This window comes from Pteropus alecto, unplaced genomic scaffold, assembly GCF_000325575.1.
Source record: "Pteropus alecto unplaced genomic scaffold, ASM32557v1 scaffold461, whole genome shotgun sequence".
NCBI lineage: Eukaryota > Metazoa > Chordata > Mammalia > Chiroptera > Pteropodidae > Pteropus > Pteropus alecto.
Window position 1 is genome coordinate 5,269,321 of NW_006431079.1, and position 12,637 is coordinate 5,281,957.

Below are 12,637 nucleotides of genomic sequence, written 5' to 3' on the forward strand. Positions count from 1 at the left end.
CTCTCCCGGACGACTCTCTCTTCCAGGAGAGGGGCAATCTCTGAGCTTCAGCTCCAGTTTCTTGGGATCTTTAGATCTTCTGATTTTCTCTGGAGTATTAAAATTCCAAAAGTTATAAAGATTCTCTTTAAACACCTCTGTAGAAAGTAAATTGATTTGCTAAAGACATTTTAGTAAATTCAACAGTTGAGCATTAGTATTAAAAATGGGTAGAGGCATCAACTTTTAACCTGGTACCTAAGTATTGTTTGAATTTTGCTTAAATTGCGGCTATTATTAAATGCATAATTTTGAGAAGGAATAGACAATAAAGATAATGTTATTTCTCTTGTTTCCATGACAGTGGACATACTTCATGGAATATATCCATCATGCATAGTCTTGAACCATCTGGTTTCTAAGTCCTTGGTGAAAACTCTCTAGGAATAATGAAATTGTTTCTTAATTTCATTTTGAATTGTTCATTGTCAGTTATAAAAATATAATTGATTTATACGTGTTGATTTTATATCCTGCAGCTTTACTGAATTTGTTTCTTCTGAGTTTGTGTGTGTGTGTGTGGAATCTTTAGGGTCCTCATTTAGTTAAAAAAATGTATTAAGACTTTTTTAGAACAGTTTAAAATTCACAGCAAAATTGAGAGGAAAGTACAGAAATTTCCCATAAACACTTTGCCTGCCCCACACTGGCATTGCCTCTTCCATTATCAACATCTCCCACCAGAATGTTACATTTGTTACAGTTGGTGAACCAACATTGATACATCTAAATCCAGTTTACATGTGTTTCACTATGGTGTGTATATTGTATGGGCCGTATAATGACGTATCCATTATTGTGGAAAATACATACAAAGTATTTTCATTGCCCTAAACATTCTCTTTGTTTTTCATCCCTTCCCCAATCGCCACCTCTAGCAACCACTAATCTTTTTACTATTGCTATAGTTTTGCTTTTTCCAGAGTGTCTTATACTTGGAATCATAGAGTACTCATTCAGTTTTTAAAATCTAAATTAACGCTACATATGTGGACTGGGAAACCTCAAAAATGTAGAGTGGTCCCAAGTAATTTCAAATTCTCTAAGGCTTTAAATAATTCCCACAGATAAAATTCTAAGGCAATGGAGCAGTGCATAGTCAAAAAGACACAAACCATTTAAGGAAACCAGGCATTATGAGTAAGAACCCGTAGGAAAAGTGCACGGGGTGGGGAAACAACCAATACCTGAAAAACCCCCAAACAAAAACCAAACAAAAACCAAACCAACAATAACAACAACAAAACCACACATACATACACACACACAGACACCCACAAATACTGTAGAGGTTGGAACTATCATATGCCAGATGTAAAAAATGTTTAATATGCTTAAAGAAATGAAATAGAAGCTTGGGGAAATGGGGAACAGAATATTAAAAGAACAATAAATCAGACAGATTTAGAAAATAGAACTTCTAAAAATGAAAAAAATAACCACGAATTAAATAGCAGTTGAGAGACAGAATTTGTAAACCTGAAGTTAGATCCAAAGAAATTGTAATGTTTTACAGAGAAAAAAAGAGATGGAAATTAAGAAAGAGAGATAGACTTGGAGAATAAGAAGAGGTTTAACATGGATTTAATTGAAGTTCCAAAAGGAGAAAATAAGATGGAGAACTGGCAATATTTGAGGAGATAATGGCTATAAAATAGAATTTTCTAGAACTGATAAATACCACATGATAATTCAGAAAGCCCACTGAATTACAAGTAGAACAACTAAAACAAAATCTACCCCAGACACATCATTGTAAAATTCAGAACACACACACATACAAAGAGAAATACTAAAAGTCAAAAGAAAAGAAATTACCTATTAAAAAATGAACAATTATACTGAAAATTGACTTACTAATAGCAATAGTGGATGCCAGAAAGCAGTAGAATGTCATCTTTCATGTACTGAGGGGAAAATAACTGTCAAACTAGCAATCAATGCCCAGCAAAACTATCTTTCTAGAAAGAGAACAAATTAAAAACATTTCAGACCAGCAAAAATCGAGAGTTTTTACCACCAAAAGTACATATGCTTCAGGCAGAAGGAATAGCTAAAATCAAGACAGAATGCTAATAATAAATATATAGGTAACATTAAGCAACCATGCTGTTGTTATAAGATATTACTAACAGTACCTAATTTGTGAAGAGAGAACAAGCTAGAACTAAAACACTAGAAAATGATGGCATTTACTTTGGAAGGAAAGATGAGAATAGTGGGAATGCAGAGAAAAGGAAGTATGAAGATATTTCAGTTCTGGGTGTCTGAAAGGTTAGTGGTTTCATTAGCTAACATAGGGAATATAGGTAAAGTAGCTGGTGTGGGAGAAATGATAAAGAGCTTGGTTTTCTTGATCAATTCATGTCGTTTTCTCATGTGTGTGCTTGCTATCTCTAAATGAGATGTAAACTCCCTGAGAACAAAGATCAAAGATTTCTATTTTGTATTTCTCATATTACATTTTGGAGTTCACGATGGATATCCATTATTGTGTTTACTTTTATTGTCATTTCTTATAATAGTTCCTTGAGAGAAGGAAACAACTGTAGGTGGAGATGAGTCTTAATTTCCTACTATCTGGTATTCTCATTAACGATAAGCTGTGCTGCACAATGGTGAAGCCAGACTGCTTGAGTTTAAATGTCATTTCTGCCACTTACAGGATATTGGGCAAGTTCTTTAACTTCTCTGTTTCCCCAGACATAAATGAGGTAATAATAGCATCTCTCTCACTGATGTGAGATGTTGTAGTGAGGAGTAAAGGAGTTAATAATACATAAAATTCTTGAAATGGTGTCTGACACCTGGCAAGCCCTCAGTAGGTTGTTGGTGGTGATATTATTAACGGTTAAAATTTTCATCCTCAAATATTGTGTTTGTATATGCCAAATTAAAATCAGTGATAAGGCTAATTGAAATTTAGCTCTTTCAAACAGTCTTTTTATTTGTCTTGATACTTCCCTTGCAAACTGTATTAAGTAAAACTGCCTTGCATAAAGGATTATATGGGGGAAATTTTTTCAGCAATTGTCAGTATTAGGACAACAAAGAAAGGCTACGAGTGATTTTAAAAGCAATTAAGAGGGGTTACTGGGATTTCTTATCTATTGAAGTTTCAGAGTTAAAGGATAAGAACTTTGGTTCACTAGATAAGAATTTGTCAGCTACTGCAACCATAATTTACTGTCCCTTAAAGTTTTTGTTCTAGTTTGTCACTATGGAGTTTGTCACCGAACTTCAAACAAATGCCCACAACCACAATTCTTGCTTCATAGTTCACTATCTGCTAAACATATTGACAGTTATATAGCCCCACCCCAGGGATGGTAAGAGGGAGACAAGAGATAAGGGAACAGAAGGAAGAGAAATGGTATGTAAAAAAGTGACTCTTTCAACACCCTTTCTTACTCCAGTCAGCATTAGGCACCATGCTTTACAGCTCCTTTATTTATGCCTCGTTCTACTTTTTAGGTAAAGTTCCCCAAAGGGCTTCCACTGCTTAAATGGTTATGGTTTAAAGTAGACAAAAATAATAATGGCTATGCATTTTTATAAATATATGGGGAAATATTTTTTAGGGGAAAAATACCTACATGCACATTAGTAAACACCAATATTTATCATTATATGAGTCATTGTATTGTTTGCTTTTGTTGTAAAAGTAAGCACCATATAGAATTAGCTTTCATATCTGAAAATTCATCCCTTCAGTAAACATTGCTATGGTGTTCTGTTAGGAGCTATGAAAGCTATGAAGAAGAATCATGTAAGATTATTATTATATAGTTTAAGGTAAAAACAAAGATTTTATTTTAAATTAGAGAAAAAAGACATTGTAATATTGTGGTGTCTGAGGGGGTTAATAAATGACACCTATATTCCCTAGCCAAATTCTAAACAAACTAAAAAAGTGTTGACAGATGGAGCTCAGAATACCACCTTAATTCCTGACAAAGCTTATATTGGAGGACAGAGCTTATATATGCAGACAGTTTCGCTTTCTAATACTGAATGCCAGAGTTAAATAGATGTACTTGGTCATAGGCAGGACAAGGCCAGAACATTCTCCCTATTTGCTGGGAGAGCCTATCCATGGAGGAGCACTGGAGAACTTTCAGCTACAGGTAGGCTCTCAAGAGCAAAAAGCAATGGGTAAGATTATACTTATGTAATTTTTTAGTCTAAATTTACCAATCATGTAAGTCATTATTCCCCTTCTCGGAGAAAGGTAATGAGAGGATAGAGAGACCAGAAGTGGTTATGGGAAGTTCTTCCTCATAGATACCATAGGATTGAGGAAAAGGCATTGCTTTTCAGTATGAAAAAAGAAAAAGCCATTTGCAACCCCACTATCTTGTACACAAAAGGTATTTTAAGGTTTTCATGTCCTCGTTTTTACAACTGTAGTTTTTTTATATAGTTGCATGAAGTATACATAATTTTAAAACTGAAGTTATATTCTTCATTTCTTTCCTCTCTTGACAAAATTGAGTCACTTCTTCTCAGTATACACCTATTATTGCTCTTAATACTCAATTGTATTTGTGTTAACAAGTCTTTCATTTTTATTTTGTGTTTAAATGCAGGGACAGTATCTTACTTATGTATCCACAGTGCTTGGAATATATTAGTTTATTAAATTGAATCATTGCATTAAATACTATTCTCTTTATTACTTAAATGACATTTTTTCCTAGCTGCTACGTAATCCTCATAATTCCATCATTGAAAATAATAAGTTCTTGAAATCACAGAATCTAGCAGTAATCTCCAGCAGTGGAAGCTAGCTTTAGGTGAATGCCTGAGTTTATAGGTGAAGCCTGGAAGAATATTCACAGAAGAGTGGAGACTAATGCTGGACACTGTGGGTAGAAGTTGCTTCTTTAAAAAAAAAAAGGAAGTGGCATACAGTGATGATTTGAGATGACATCATGGTGATTCAGTAGTGTTACAAACAACTTTGATGTTACTTTTTCAGATATAGCTTGCAAAAAATGCTTAAGATTTGGTTAAAAATTTTTGGTGTTTCAATTGTTCTCAGTTAACAAGTGTTGATAAAACACTTTCAATGTTTAGATGCACTTAAAAAAATTCTTGGGAGAATTTTTCCTTCTTAATACAGATCTTCTAATTTTTATAGTTCACCTAGGAGGGAGATGGTATTAAACTTAGTTATAATTATCAAGCAGATTCTAGAAATGTATTATTGTAAATTAAGTACATTTTTGTCAGGCCTATCTTTTTACAAGTAATACCTTTTTAGTTTAAATGTGTTTTTGCTTGGACTGTTTTTCATATATTTATCCCTGTTTCTGCTTACTGAATGGGTCTTGATGAAAATATTTTATTATTCCCCTGAAAAATAAAGGTTGTCATCTTAAACACTGTTCGTCATACTGTGTCATGATACAATGATGCCCTAAGTGGCTTATAAAGTCTCTTCACTATATACTAAGTGATCTCAGACTTCTATGTATCTCACATTTTTTATTTGCCTTTTAACAGTTATTTTGCTTGCTTTTTTCTGTTAGCAGTTATTTCTTACTATTATCAATCTTTAACAGACCTCTCCCTTTCCCCAGTTTGTTAGTGATTATCAACAATGGGTCAGGAAACTAGTTAACCAAAGTAATTGGAATTGGCCATAAAAATAAGAATGAAAAGGCCTGAAAATCTTTTTCATGGATAAAGTGTAAGGACTTTGCAACATTTATTTTGACTCTGCAAACAGAGACCTTTTTTGCTTTTTTTGATAAAGAACCTCTGGATAAATGAGACATTGGCTATCTTGACTCAATATGAGCAACTAAATATAGATTTATTTTTCCTTTTCTTTTTTAGTAAGGTATACAGTGTATACCATAAAGTAAGCGAATGTTAGATATGCAGCTCGACAGCTTTACATACATATACACGCCCGTATAATTAGCACTCAGATCAAAGTAAGGAACAGTTCCTACACCCTGGTTGGTTCCCTCAGTTGATAGTCTGCATTCACAAATGCCCACGGTTCTGACCTTTATCATAACAGGTTAGTTTTGCCTGTTTTTGAATCTTTATGGTAACTAAAATTAGAATTTTATATCATTTCCTTGTCATGAAGTATTATTATTCCTTTGATATTTTTATGTTATTTTACTTTTCCCATTTATTTTTGAAATGTTTAGTGCCACTATGAGCAAAAAATAATGATGATTTGGGAGATTCAAAAGTGAATAAAACATACCTTACTATCACAAAACTTGGAGTCTAATACAAAAAAAAAAAAAAAAGTGCCATAAAGGAAGTACAAACAAAATGCAGAGAAGGCTTAAGGAAAGATGGTGCTGTGTGATGAGGGCCATGCAGAAAATAGATATGCTTATATAGGTAAACTTGGAAGAGTCTAACGAAGGGTGATCTGTAAAAGAGTAGAAAGTCTTAATGGAAACCAAAATAGGATGACGAAGTATCTGGTGAGCAACAGTTGGTAGCCATTACAATCCCTAGATGTATAAGGACAGAGGTAGGGAGTTATTGTCAAGACTCAGAGGGCAATTGTCTAGAGGTCGATATCAGTCCATTTGACAGAAGCATTGGCCTCCGTTAGAGGGACACTGCTAATTACAGGTCTTTACCTGAGAGCTGGGGGAGTAAATACCTCAAGCTTTCTCTCATCCTGTCTTTCAGTCTTCTGCCAATGTCTTCCATTGGCTGAATCCACCCAGAAGACAAAGGAGACTGTTGCTGCAGTCTATTTAGGACAGCCCCTGGGGGGACACAACAGAATGGAGAGAGGATCTGGAGGGGCAAATGAAATATACCCAGCACAATTGGCTTTTTAAGGACACAGAAGATAGTAGCCTCTGCAGAAGTGTTTAGGAAGAGAAAATCATGTAAACAGAGGTAGAAGAGTGTTGAAATAAGTGATGTGCTCCGAAAATGTAAATGATTTCAGTTTGGAGTATATGATGAACAAAGAGGACTAGTAGGCCACAAAAATAAAATGATTGGTTAGTATTTGCAGAGAAATGCTAATCTTTACATGCTTATCCTCTTATTGTCTTGCAGAATATCATGGTTTTTATAAATGCCTGAGAATCAGTATTGCCTTCATCATCAGGTAGAAGATATTGAGTCAAGTTCTGTGCCATAACATGGTTACCTGAGTGATTTGCACATAGTGACATAGTACAAATTATAGAAAGAGCAGGAGTCATTTACAGAGTAAGACTTACAATTAAGAATGCGGGCACTCTGGAGTTGGACTGTTTATATTTGAATTATGGATCCAGAATTCACTTTTCAGCCTCATGACCTAGGCAAATTACCTAATCTAGGCCTCAGTTTTCTCATTTGTAAAATAGGCACAGCCGTAATGACTTTATCATAGTTGTTGTGAGGAGCAAATGAATGGTTCATATAAAGTACTTAGCCCAGAGCCCAGCAGGCACTGTCAATAATGTTACTTTTAAAAAAAAAAAATTTAGGAGGGTATAGCTGTCATCAAACATCTGACAGCCTGCCACATGAAATAGGGATTAAACTTTCTATTTTTATGAGAACTTTTGGGGTCAGAACTAAGACTGATGTGTGTAAATAACAGGTTTTGGATTAATATGAAAAAGTCTTTTGATCATTTAAAGTTGCTTGAATCAGAATTGGTTAGCTTGTGAGATAATAAAAGTATTCAAGAAAAGACTGGAGTGTTTATAAGTATATGCATGCATTGGATTAATAAAAACTGGATAACATCTTCAGGATACCTTCCAACTATAACTTTATTCTCCAAATTTGTGCAACTGGAAGCTTTGGATAAAAAATGTTTGATTTCCTTTTCCCTTGTTTGCTCCTCTTGACAAGGTCAATTCCCACACCCACCCAATCTATCTTAAATGTTATCTTTCTGTAACAATATTTATTGAGCACATACAAATGTGTGAGGTTTTGTTCTAAGTACTGTGTTTACAACTGTGAACAAGACACATAAAGTTCTTGCCCTAATGGAGATTAAAAAAAAAAAAAATTCTGACACAGGTAAATAGAAAATAAAACCAGTAAAATAACTTCAGGTAGTTCTAAGTGCTGCGATGCATGAAAAAGAAAAATAGACTATGTGATGAAGGGATGCTAGTGCCAGGGCAGTAGAGGTGAAGGTGGTGCTTTAGGTACTGAGGTCAGGAAAAGCCTATGAAAAGGGGATATTTTAACTGACACATGAATGTTGTGAAGCAGCTGGTCATGTAGGATCCAGGGGAGGAACATTCCAGGCAGCAGGTCTTGCAAAGGCAAAATCCCTGCTGTGGGAAGAGCTTGGCTTGCATCCTTGAGGGTTCGAAAGAGCTTGGCAATCCTTGAGATGGCTGGAAAGTGGTAGGATAGGTAAAAAGAGTGTGGACCAATCACACAGGGCTGAGCAGACCGTGTTAACACTTAAATTTCATTCTAATTGCATTCAAATGGGAAGCCATGAGACAATTTTATTATATAATTTGTGTTTTAAAGAGATTATTCTGGCTTTTTTATGGGCTATTGACAGGGAGTAGCTAGAGTGGAAGTGGAAACGGGAAGATAGGTGACTATTGTAGTCCAGTCATCCAAATCAGAGATAATAGTGGCTTCGACTATCTTAGAGGACTTTCTTTCCCCACCTCTCCATCCCTCATTAATCTCCTGGATAGCATATCTTTTAAAAATATATTTATAATGTTTTACATACACAACTGTGAAAGTACCTTTACACTGTGTTTCAGTTAGGTAGGTGATTGCCTTCCTGATTAGATTCTGAGTTCCATAAGTGTGGGAACAACGTCTTATCCCTCTTCTTCATTCCTTACCCTCAGTGCTGGAGGTAGCACTGTTATTAATGTAGCACTTAAGAAATGCCTGTTATGTGAATTCGTGAAAACTACTTTTATCTGAACCTAGGGCTTTTTGCAGCTATTATAGAAGGCACAGGAAATTAGTTAACTAACAATATAAACTAGACTTGAGGTGAAATTAAAAACATACACAGAGAATCAATATTTGCTGTGTATAGTTAAGAAAAACCTGAGAAAGTCTTTAACCTTCTGTTAGAGAGATAAAATACAAATCAGAAAGATGTAAGGGAAACATAACCAAGACCTAACGTTTTGTTGCTCTGTTAATCAAGATAAAGGCTAAACTGATGTCACAGTGATACCCAAGTATAGTGGCTCAACAAAGTTTATTTCTCACATAACAACAGGTCACACATTCAAGCTGGCGGGTCTTTCATGCACCCAGATTCCTTCCTTTATCTCGCTCTATCTCCTGGGGTCTGTGTGATTGAAGTTAGGACCTTGTCAGATTCACATTCCAGTTGCTGGGAAGGAGGAGAGAGTCCAGAGCAAGAATTTCCTTCAAGAAAATGAGGCGAAAGTTGTGCACATCACTTTACATACGTTCCCCTGGTATGAACTTACTCGTGGCCTACAGGGGAGGCTCAGAAAGGTAGTTTCTTTTCTAGCTGGATGGCTATAACAAAAACTACTAATTTGGATTATCAATGAGCAGTCTACTGTATAGTTGCTGTTATTTGAATTCTTTAAAAAATGAATTTAAAAATCCTTATTTTAGAATTATCAAGAGAGTAAAAAATCTTTTTTGTACCTTACATTGTGAGTTGAACTGATGGTATAGTAACTACCATTTAATTTTTTAAATTTATTATTATTTGTTTTTAGGTGAGGCAACCCTCGGTTGACCTCATACCTTGCAAGGGCCTTGTCAGCTTACAATCCCTTATTTTTTTAAAGATTTTTTACGGCTACAGCACCTGGTCTTCCTAGGTGGTCTCCCATCCAAGTACTAACCAGGCCCAACCCTGCTTAGCTTCCAAGATCAGACAGGATTGGGTTTGTTCAGGGTAGCATGGCTGTGGATGTGCAGGATTATTTTTCAGATTGATAACTTTTCATGCCATCTAAGAGCTGCTGAAAACTTTATTTTGGTGGCCCACAGTTCTGATCTTGTTTCTGTTAATATTTTCAGTTATTTCAAGAACTTCAGAATATTAAAAGCTTCATAATTACTAATTGATACAAATCTATTCATGTTAATATAGCAGAATCGAGCATATTACAATAAGATTGCTAAGTATCCCAAGTATATGCTAATCCAAACAGTCTGGGAATAATTTATTTGCTTCTCACTCTTTTTCACTTCTCTGTTCTATATTTACTCCAACTACTCTCTGCTCATAATTCTTTAGTTTTGTTCTTACCTGGCCACATTAGTCAGGAAAACAGGAAACATGGGTGGGGAATAGATTTTTATTTCAATACATAGCTGGAATCATAACTACAATAAGTATTTAGTTATCCTTATGCTACTGTTATGTATTAATTCATATTTATTCCACATAACACAGTTGAATCCATTTGGAGTTCTTGAATACTTTCTTTTGTAATGTTGACAAGCAATATATAAAAATGCCAAGCTATTTTTTCAGGGGTTAATTGATAAGGTTTATTAATTTGTTTCAGATGAGTTGAGGATACTCAGCTGAAGTGATTTTTAAGTGTCAGAAATAGGATTAATTTTAAGTAAATGAGAAATAGTTTATAGTTACCTAATTTGGAGATTTTTGGTCAATTAATCCTGTCTAGACTACTTAATCATTTGGTTAACTTGGTCATACTTTTAGCTATGTACTTTCAAGTCTCTATGCTCTTTCTTAAATTTTTCCTGTAAGTATAGATTTCAGCTTACTGAATCTTTGTCAGACTTCAGGACCTCCTAGCTCAGCAGTCATGTACTATAAGAACTGCACCTCTGTCCAAACAGCTAATTACTCATTACTTTATGCTTTAGGGGGAAAAAATAATTGTACTTCCATATAGCACCTACAGTTAGGGAAGAGACATCTTGATCCTGATTTGAACTGGGATGGGAAAACAATTTAATATTCTAAGAGAAGTTTTTTTATTTATATTTTTACTAAAAAATGAAGAGTTGTAATATGTTCAGATGAAAGAGAATATGAGTTTTGAAAACGGTTACTTTACTGTAGGATGATGAGTGCTTTTTATTCTTACAAAGAAAAATCTCTTGCCCAACAAAGGGCTTGTAGAAACATTGGGCCCACTGCCTAATGGCAGAGATGAGGGAACATTGTTCTTCATTTGGCAGAACTGAAGTTCTCAGAATCAGAGTTCAGGTTGAAAAGCTGCTTTAGAACCTTTTAGGCCTTAAGTCTCTCTGTTCCCGTTTCCAGGACTGTTTAAAGAGAGGCAACCTTTTTTTTTTTCCTACTGTTGGATTGTAAATTATCACCTACTTCTCTATTTCTTAAGAGCAATCGTAATCTTTGGGGTTCTTCTGTTTTAATCTTGATTCAAGATTTTTTCTTATGTATGTTGATATTCATATTATTTGCCTTTTTTTTTAACATTCAGAATTTTTAACCCTTTTCCTGTTTAGAAAAAAAAGTGCAGCTCGTGTAGGAATGCTATGTTTTCTAGGATTTGACATTTTCAGCAATGGAATTAAAACCAAAACTTAGTTCGAAGTTCTATAATTTCTAAGTTTTTGGAGCATTTCTGTTATCTTTTTGTTATTGATTTCTAGTCTAATTTCATTATGGTCAGAAAGCATACTTCATATGATTTCAATTTTCTACATATATTTGGTACACATGTATGATATTTTCTCTGTTGTATTTACCCTGGATGGACTTTGTAGGATGCAGGATATGTCTATCTTCAATTTTGCTAGATAATAGGAAGTTGATTTCAAAGTTTGAAAATAGATGTACTAATCTCTTACCACTCCACTCCACCTGGAACTGGATATTGATGTACTATATTCTACCCAAACCTACTATGTGTTTAATTTACTCATTATTTCCTTATTTAACTTTAAACCTTTTAGTCTTGAAAGACAATCACTAATGGAACATTACTCTCTCTCTCTCTTTTTAAAAATTATTTATTACTATTTATGCCTACAGCACCTGGTCTTCTCAGGTGGTCTTCCATCCAAGTACTAACCAGGCCTGACCCTGCTTTGCTTCTGAGATCAGACATTGGGCTTGTTCAGGGTGGCATGACCATAGACCGTGGACCGTGGCTCCACTGGGGCGCAAAACTAGGACCTTCTGCGTGTAAAGCAGATGTGCTAACTGCTACACTATGGAACCACGTCCAAGGAACATTTTTCTCATCTTCCATGAATTGAGGTTGTATATACAATCCCCAATAATTTAGGGTTATCACATTAAGCATATTGAAGTTGCAATCCCAAGTAGGTTTTGGTTACCTTCCTAAATGACTTGAGGTTTCTCATTGGTCTTAGATTTTTGACTGTGAAGCTGGACCCAAAGCTGCATATAGCAGAGTGATTTTGTGTGTGCTGGGGTGGACACACAAGGGGTGGACATGGTAATAAGCACTTTATAGTTGCTGAAATAAGTCCATACCTTAGAGATGAGATTAGATTTTTCATCTATATTTACTTCTACCTTTTATGACTTAAATGATCAGATATTTTAGTTTGATATAGGTAGGAGAAATTCTGTACCCATACTAAGTGTATACCTAACTTCTTCTACCAATATTTTCATTGCCTGATCAAATTGTTTTTTTTTTTTTTT

At 34.8% G+C, this 12,637-nt stretch overlaps 1 protein-coding gene and 1 pseudogene across 1 annotated transcript in view; one reads left to right on the forward strand and one right to left on the reverse strand.

Moving 5' to 3' along the window:
- PDE3B (phosphodiesterase 3B) overlaps positions 1 to 12,637 on the forward strand; it is a 156,811-nt gene that overhangs the window by 19,703 nt on the left and 124,471 nt on the right. The window lies entirely within an intron of this gene.
- On the reverse strand, positions 9,809 to 9,927 carry LOC112469570 (annotated as a pseudogene).